Source organism: Coregonus lavaretus (genome assembly GCF_964263955.1).
Source record: "Coregonus lavaretus genome assembly, chromosome: 39".
NCBI classification, from domain to species: domain Eukaryota; kingdom Metazoa; phylum Chordata; class Actinopteri; order Salmoniformes; family Salmonidae; genus Coregonus; species Coregonus lavaretus.
In genome coordinates this window covers 5,086,856-5,095,013 of record NC_140026.1, presented here as the reverse complement: position 1 = coordinate 5,095,013, position 8,158 = coordinate 5,086,856, and the positions used below count along the sequence as shown (strand labels likewise).

At 43.4% G+C, this 8,158-nt stretch overlaps 1 pseudogene across 1 annotated transcript in view; it reads right to left on the bottom strand.

Moving 5' to 3' along the window:
* Positions 1-1,108: 1,108 nt before the first annotated feature.
* LOC311112659 overlaps positions 1,109-8,158 on the bottom strand; it is a 27,576-nt pseudogene continuing 20,526 nt past the window's right edge. Inside the window, exon 10 of the transcript in view lies at positions 1,109-1,132. The product of the transcript in view is annotated as an uncharacterized misc_RNA (transcript). The remainder of the gene's footprint in view (positions 1,133-8,158) is intronic.

Below are 8,158 nucleotides of genomic sequence, written 5' to 3'. Positions count from 1 at the left end.
ATCAAAACATCACCGCTCTATTCCTCTATTCCCCTCTCACCCACTCTCCAAATCACTGTCAGCGCTGCGGCGGATGAGAGAGGGAAGGAGGGGTGAGGGGGGAAGGGTAATAGCAAGTGTGAAAGAGACACAGGATGGTTAGCTGAAAAGATTTGGCATGGGTACCTCAGATCCTCAAAAGGTTCTACAGCTGCACCATCGAGAGCATCCTGACTGGTTGCATCACTGCCTGGTATGGCAACTGCTTGGCCTCCGACCACAAGGCACTACAGAGGGTAGTGCGTATGGCCCAGTACATGACTGGGGCCAAGCTACCTGCCATCCAGGACCTCTATACCAGGCGGTGTCAGAGGAAGGCCCTAAAAATTGTCAAAGACTCCAGCAACCCTAGTCATAGACTTTTCTCTCTGCTACCGCACGGCAAGCGGTACCGGAGCGCCAAGTCTAGGTCCAAAAGGCTTCTTAACAGCTTCTACCCCCAAGCCATAAGACTCCGCTTGCCGGACTATTTGCATTGTCCCCCCCCCGGTGCCCCCGCACATTGACTCTGTACCGGTACCCCCTGTATACAGCCTCACTATTGTTATTTTACTGCATTTATTTTTTACTTATCTATTGTTTACTTAACACTTATTGTTCTTAAAACTGCATTGTTGGTTAAGGGCTTGTAAGTAAACATTTCACTGTAAGGTCTACACCAGTTGTATTCGGCGCATGTGACAAATACAATTTGATTTGATTTGATTTGAAGAGTGAAAAGCACCCTTGGCTTTGGAACGCATATCTGCAACGATACAATAATGTTATATTATCCGTCTGTCTGTGCTATAGGGCTTAAGCTGACAGCCATTATCTAGTATAAATATACTTTACATTGAAATAGACACCGATATAGATTTGAACCAGTATTATAGCGTATGACATAACACTCTGGTCTGTCACTGTCACTAAGCTTTATGTTCAATATCCTCCATCTATTATCTATCGTTCTCTTCTTGTCATCCCCCCTTTTTGCCCTCTCTCTCTTCCTCTCTCTGACTGACACACACACACACACACATACGCACTGCCTGGAGGCAATGGTTGTCTCTCTATGCTGTTGTTCCTCTCACACTCTCAGAGGGGAGAGAAACTGACACACAAAGCAGGAGAGGAGAGGGGCTTGAGTGAGAAAGAGAGGAGGGAGAAAGAAAGAAAGAAAGAAAGAAAGAAAGAAAGAAAGAAAGAAAGAAAGAAAGAAAGAAAGAAAGAAAGAAAGAAAGAAGAAAGAAAGAAAGAAAGAAAGAAAGAAAAGAAAGAAAGAAAGAAAGGGAGAGAGGGAGAGAGGGAGAGAAGACAGGGGGGCTTGAGAAGAAAAGCAGGCATCTGGAGGTGGGATTGAATGACGAGCTGAGAGAGAGAGAGAGAGCGGGCACAGGGAGAGGGAAAGCACAGGGATGGGAATGGAGAGAAAGAGAGTAAGGTTGAAGAGTGAAAAGAGAGACAACTCACACGATAAACACATTCCCACTGTGAATAAACCTCTGTTTTACCTCCCTTCCTCCTACCCCCCCACCCTCTCTTACATTCTCATCTTTACATGGATGCCTGGCTAACACTCAAGTGAGGATGGCACACTCTCTCCCTCCCTGCTTGTCAAGGATTTCTTAGTTATTTGTAGCTGTTAATGCCGTAACCCATGAATATGGACATGAAGCAAAGAGAGAGAAAGCTAGGGAGAGGAGGGGGGAGGGAAAGGTGAAACGAGGGAGGGAGAGAGGGGTGCGAGACAGATTGCCTGGGAGCTGCTGTAGGTGATGGAGAGAGAGAAATTGAGAGAGAGAGAAAGAGGGAGAGAGAGGCAGAGAAAGAGTGGAGAAAGGAGGGAGGGAGACAGGAGATGAAGATTCCTACCTATTGAGACAAACGGTTGGGAAAATGGTGTCGAGGGACAGACAGATATAGCTTAATATACACACGGCCAACACGCTTCATCCAGTCAAGCTTTCTATTCTAGGAATATACAGTGGGGGAAAAAAGTATTTAGTCAACCACCAATTGTGCAAGTTCTCCCACTTAAAAAGATGAGAGAGGCCTGTAATTTTCATCATAGGTACACGTCAACTATGACAGACAAAATGAGAATTTTTTTTCCAGAAAATCACATTGTAGGATTTTTTATGAATTTATTTGCAAATTATGGTGGAAAATAAGTATTTGGTCAATAACAAAAGTTTCTCAATACTTTGTTATATACCCTTTGTTGGCAATGACACAGGTCAAACGTTTTCTGTAAGCACAATTGGTGGCTGACTAAATACTTTTTTTCCCCACTGTACCATGTCAATTCATCAAGGTTTCATTAGTCTTCTACTGTACAGTGCCTTCGGAAAGTATTCAGACCCCTTGACTTTTTCCACATTTTGTCACGTTCGAGCCTTATTCTAAAATGGATTAAATTATAATTTTTCCTCAGTAATCTACACACAATACCCCATAATGACAAAGTGAAAATATGTTTTTATAAATGTTTGCTAATTTATAAAAAATGAAAAACAGAAATACCCTTTTTACATAAGTATTCAGACCTTTTGCTATGAGACTCAAAATTGAGCTCAGGTGCATCCTGTTTCCAATGATTATCCTTGAGATGTTTCTACAACTTGTGTGGTAAATTCTATTGATTGGACATGATTTGGAAAGGCACACACCAGTCTATATAAGGTCCCACAGTTGACAGTGCACGTCAGAGCAAAAACCAAGCCATGAGGTCGAAGGAATTGTCCGTAGAGCTCCGAGACAGGATTGTGTCGAGGCACAGATCTGGGGAAGGTACCAAAAAATGTCTGCAGCATTGAAGGTCCCAAAGAACACAGTGGCCTCCATCGTTCTTATATGGAAGAAGTTTGGAACCACCAAGACTCTTCCTAGAGCTGGCCGCCCGGCCAAACTGAGCAATCGGGGGAGAAGGGCCTTGATCGGGGAGGTGACGAAGAACCCAATGGTCACTCTGACAGAGCTCTAGAGTTCCTCTGTGGAGACGGGAGAACCTTCCAGAAGGACAACCATCCCTGCAGCCCTCCACCAATCAGGCCGTTATGGTAGAGTGGTCAGACGGAAGCCACTCCTCAGTAAAAGTCACATGACAGCCCGCTTGGAGTTTGCCCAAAGGCACCTAAACACTCTCAGACCATGAGAAACAAGATTATCTGTTCTGATAAAACCAAGACTGAACTCTTTGGCCTGAATGCCAAGCGTCACGTCTGGAGGAAACCTGGCACTATCCCTACGGTGAAGCATGGTGGTGGCAGCATCACGCTGTGGGGATGTTTTTCAGCGGTAGGGACTGGGAGACTAGTCAGGATCGAGGCAAAGATTGAGGAAAGTACAGAGAGATCCTTAATGAAAACCTGCTCCAGAGCGCTCAGGACCTCAGACTGGGGCGAAGGTTCACCTTCCAACAGGACAACAACACACAGCTAAGACAATGCCGGACTGGCTTCGGGACAAGTCTCTGAATGTCTTTGAGTGGCCAAGCCAGACCCTGGACTTGAACCCTATTGAACATCTCTGAAGAGACCTGAAAATAGCTCTGCAGCAATGCTCCCATCCAACCTGACAGAGCTTGAGAGAGAAGAATGGGAGAAACTCCCCAAATACAGGTGTGCCAAGCTTGACGCGTCATGGCCAAGAATAATTTATTCTCTAATTCCTACCAAATGTTCTTCAACAAAGTACTGAGTAAAGGGTCTGAATACTTATGTAAATGTGATATTTCCGTTTTTTTATTTGTAATAAATTAGCAAAACGTTCAAAATACCTGTTTTTGCTTTGTCATTATGGAGTATTGTGTGTAGATTGATGAGTAAAAAAAATGATTTAATCAATTTTAGAACAAGGCTATAACAAAATGTGGAAAAAGTCAAGGAGTCTGAATACTTTCCGAAGGCACTGTATGTTAAAAAGCCCTTTCTCTTTCAGTCCCTTACTTCTCACTGTTCGACACTGACACTGTTCAGTACTCAGCTAGCTCGTCCTCAATGTTTTAAATTGAAGACCCTGTGCCTGCATCCCAAATGGCACCCTATTCGCTCTTTAGTGCACTACTTTTGATCAGGGGACTAGTGCACTTAATAGGGAATACGGTTCCATTTGGGATGTATCCTGTTTGCCACTTGACACTGTAAAGATGTTTTCATATTCAAAACTGTCCTACTCAGTGAAATCATTGATGGCATTCTGTGTTCAGCTATCTGTTTGTATGGCCATTCGTCCCAGCTCTATACTGTCTGTGATCATCATTCTGTGTTGGGGTTGCAAAATTCCGGTAACCTTCCCAAAATTAAAAATAATAATAATTATCCCAAAAACCTTTTTTTTGGGAAAGTTACCAGACTTTTGCAACCCTACTCTGTGTTCAGCTATGTGTTAGTATGGCCATTTGGCCCAGCTCTATACTGTATTCATAATCTAGCCGGTTTATGGTGTGGTAAACTCCACCAGCTGTCTGTCTGTCACTCCTCCAGACTTCATACTGGAACGCTGTGTGTAATCCTCACCGCTCCCAACTGCACTTAGCCAGATGGACACACACAAGCACAAGCACGCAAAAACTTGTATCCACCAAGCTGTTTTCTCACTGCTGAAAATGTCATTCTGAGGGACTCCAGTCCTCACTTTTATTTTCCATCCTGAACCACTTTGACTGTCTCTATATGAACCACTGACAACTTGGATGGAAAATTACTGAGGATAATAGCAGACGATATTGCCACTCCTATTTGCCATATCTTCAATCTAAGCCTACTAGAAAGTGTGTGCCCTCAGGCCTGGAGGGAAGCAAAATATTAATTCTGCTACCCAAGAATAGTAAAGCCCCCTTTACCAGCTCAAATAGCTGACCAACCAACCTTTTACCAACCATTAATAAACTTTTGGGGAAAATTGTGTTTGACCAGATACAATGCAATATACTGTAAACAAATTAACAACAGACTTTCTGCCCGCTTTATGGGAAGGACATTCAACAAGCACGGCACATACACAAATGACTGATGATTGGCTGAGAGAAATTGATGATAAAAAGATTGTGGGAGCTGTTTTGTTCGACTTCAGTGTGCCTTTTAACATTATCGATCATAGTCTACTGATGGAAAAACATATGTGTTATGGCTTTACACCCCCTGCTATATTGTGGATAGAAAGTTACCTGTGTAAAAGAACACAGAGAGTGTTCTTTCATGGAAGCCTCGCCAACATAATCCAGGTAGAATCAGGAATTCCCCAGGGCAGCTGTCTAGGCCCCTTAGTTTTTTCAATCTTTACTAATGACATGCCACTGGCCTTGAGTAAAGCCAGTGTGTCTATGTATGCGGATGACTCAACAATAAACACGTCATACACTACAGCGTGTGAAATCACTGCAACACTTAACAAAGAGTTTCAGAATGGGTGGCAAGGAATAAGGTAGTCCTAAATATTACAAAAACTAAAAGCATTGTATTCGGGACAAATCATTCACTAAACCATAAACCTCAACAAAATCTTGTAATAAATAATTAGGATATTGAGCAAGTTGAGGTGACTAAATTGCTTGGAGTAACCCTGGATTGTAAACTGTCATGGTGAAAACATGTTGATACAACAGTAGCTAAGATTGGAGAAGTCTGTCCATATAAAGTGCTGCTCTGCTTTGAACAACATTATGAACAAGGCAGGTCCTACAGTCTCTAGCGTTGTCGCACCTGGACTACTGTCTGTCGTGTGTGGTCAGGTGCCACAAAGATAGACCTCGGAAAAGTACATTGGCTCAGAACTGGGCAGCATGGCTTTAAATGTACAAGGACAGCTAACATTAATAATATGCATGTAAATCTCTCATGGCTCAAAGTGGAGGAGAGATTGACTTCATCACTACTTGTTTTTGTAAGAAGTGTTGACATGCTGAATGCACCGAGGTGGTGTCTGTTTAAACTACTAGCAAACAGCTCGGTGTCACGAACCTTGAGAGACGAGACCCAAGGTGCAGCGTGGTATGCGAACATGTTTTTTTTAAACTCAAATAAACATACAAAACAATAAACAACGTAACGTGAAGTCCTCAGGCTATACACGTACAAGCCTAAACACGGAACAAGATCCCACAACCCAGGCAGGAAAACTGGCTGCCTAAGTATGATCCCAATCAGAGACAACGAGCGACAGCTGCCTCTGATTGGGAATCATACCGGCCAAACACACGTATAACAACTAGACTCTAAACATAGATATACAACAACATAGAACTAAACATGCACACCTGACCAAACTAACTAGAGTTTTATAGGTCAGGGCGTGACACTCGACACCCATGCATCCCCCAGACAGTGTGGGGGGGTGTGATGGAGGTATAGATTCAAATCTCAGTGAAAAACAGAATATGGGAAGGAGTACAGTACTACTTTGAGCCATGACTACATGGAACTCTATTCCACATCAGATAACTGATTCTAGCAGTAGAGTCAGATTTAAAAACAGATAAAAATACACCTTTGGAACAGCAGAGACTGTGAAGAGACACACACAGGCACAGACACACATACACATGATGAGACACACACTGTATACACATGTACACATGAATGCTGTATTGTAAATATGTGATAGTGGAGTAGTGGCCTGAGGGAACACACTAATTGTATTCAGTAAAGTGCTATGAAATGTTATGTCATGTAAAATGTTTAATTGTTTATAACTGCCTTAATATTGCTGGACCCCAGGAAGAGTAGCAGCTGCCTTGGCAGCAGCTAATGGGATCTTAATAAATACAAATACTTCATAGACCGTTAGTCAACACTCAGTTTATTATGTTTTTAACAGGTCTAGCGCTCCATACTTAAGCAATGAAGCAATCAGAGGACAAACTACATGGCCTTGCGTAAGGTAATTCGATATTCAGATATGGAGCATGTTAAGGACGGCAACTCTGATACACTCTCCTCAACTACTTTATTTATTTACATACAAAATCAAAATAGTCCTTTCTTTTGTATTTATTTTTATCACAACTGGCCGTTATTCTATATCTCTATCTGATGCTGCCATGTCATCAAGTGATCTTCTCTCTCTCTCTCTCTCTCTCCTCTCTCTCTCTCTCTCTTCTCTCTCTCCCCCTTCCCCTCTATCTTTCTCTCTCTTACCCCTCTCCTCTCTATTCCTCCCCTCTCTTTCTCTCTCTCTCTCCCTCCCCTCTCTCTCCCTCTCTCTAGCTCTCTCTCTCTCTCTCTCTCTCTCCTCTCGCTCTCCCCTTTCCCCTCTATCTTTCTCTCTCTTACCCCCCTCTCTCTCTCTCTCTACCCTCTCTCTCTCTATTCCTCCCCTCTCTTTCTCTCTCTCTCTCTCCCTCCCCTCTCTCTCCCTCTCTCTCTCTCTCTCTCTCTCTCCCCTCTATCTTTCTCTCTCTTACCCCTCTCTCTCTCTCTACCCCTCTCTCTCTCTATTTCCTCCCCTCTCTCTCTCTCTCTCCCTCCCCTCTCTCTCCACTCTCTCTCTCTCGCTCTCTCTCTCTCCCCATCTCTCTTTCTTTCCCTCTCTCTCTCTCTCGCTCCAGGCATCAAGATCTGATGATGACTTTCAACCAACGCTCACTATGCTCGCTCTCCAACCAGAAATATCGGCCCCTAAATGTAAACTATTTCCAGTTAATGGTTTTATGTAAGTACAGTAGTAGGTGGATGGAAGAGAATCTATTGCTATCGTACTTCAAAAATCGACTGACACCTGCGAGATAGAGGATTATGTATGCATCCCAAATGGCGAGAGAGAGAGAGAGAGAGAGAGAGAGAGAGAGAGAGAGAGAGAGAGAGAGAGAGAGAGAGAGAGAGAGAGAGAGAGAGAGAGAGAGAGAGAGAGAGAGAGAGAGAGAGAGAGAGAGATAGAGAGAGAGAGAGAGAGAGAGAGAGAGAGAGAGAGAGAGAGAGAGAGAGAGAGAGAGAAAGACAGACAGAGAGAGAGGGAAATAGAGAGAGAGAAAGACAGACAGAGAGAGAGAGAGAGAGAGCACTTTTGTTTTACTATCTACTTCACTTGCTTTGGCAATGTTAACACACGTTTCCCATGCCAATAAAGCCCTTAAATTGAATTGAAATTGAATTGAGAGAGAGAGAGAGAGAGAGAGAGAGAGAGAGGGGAAATAGAGAGA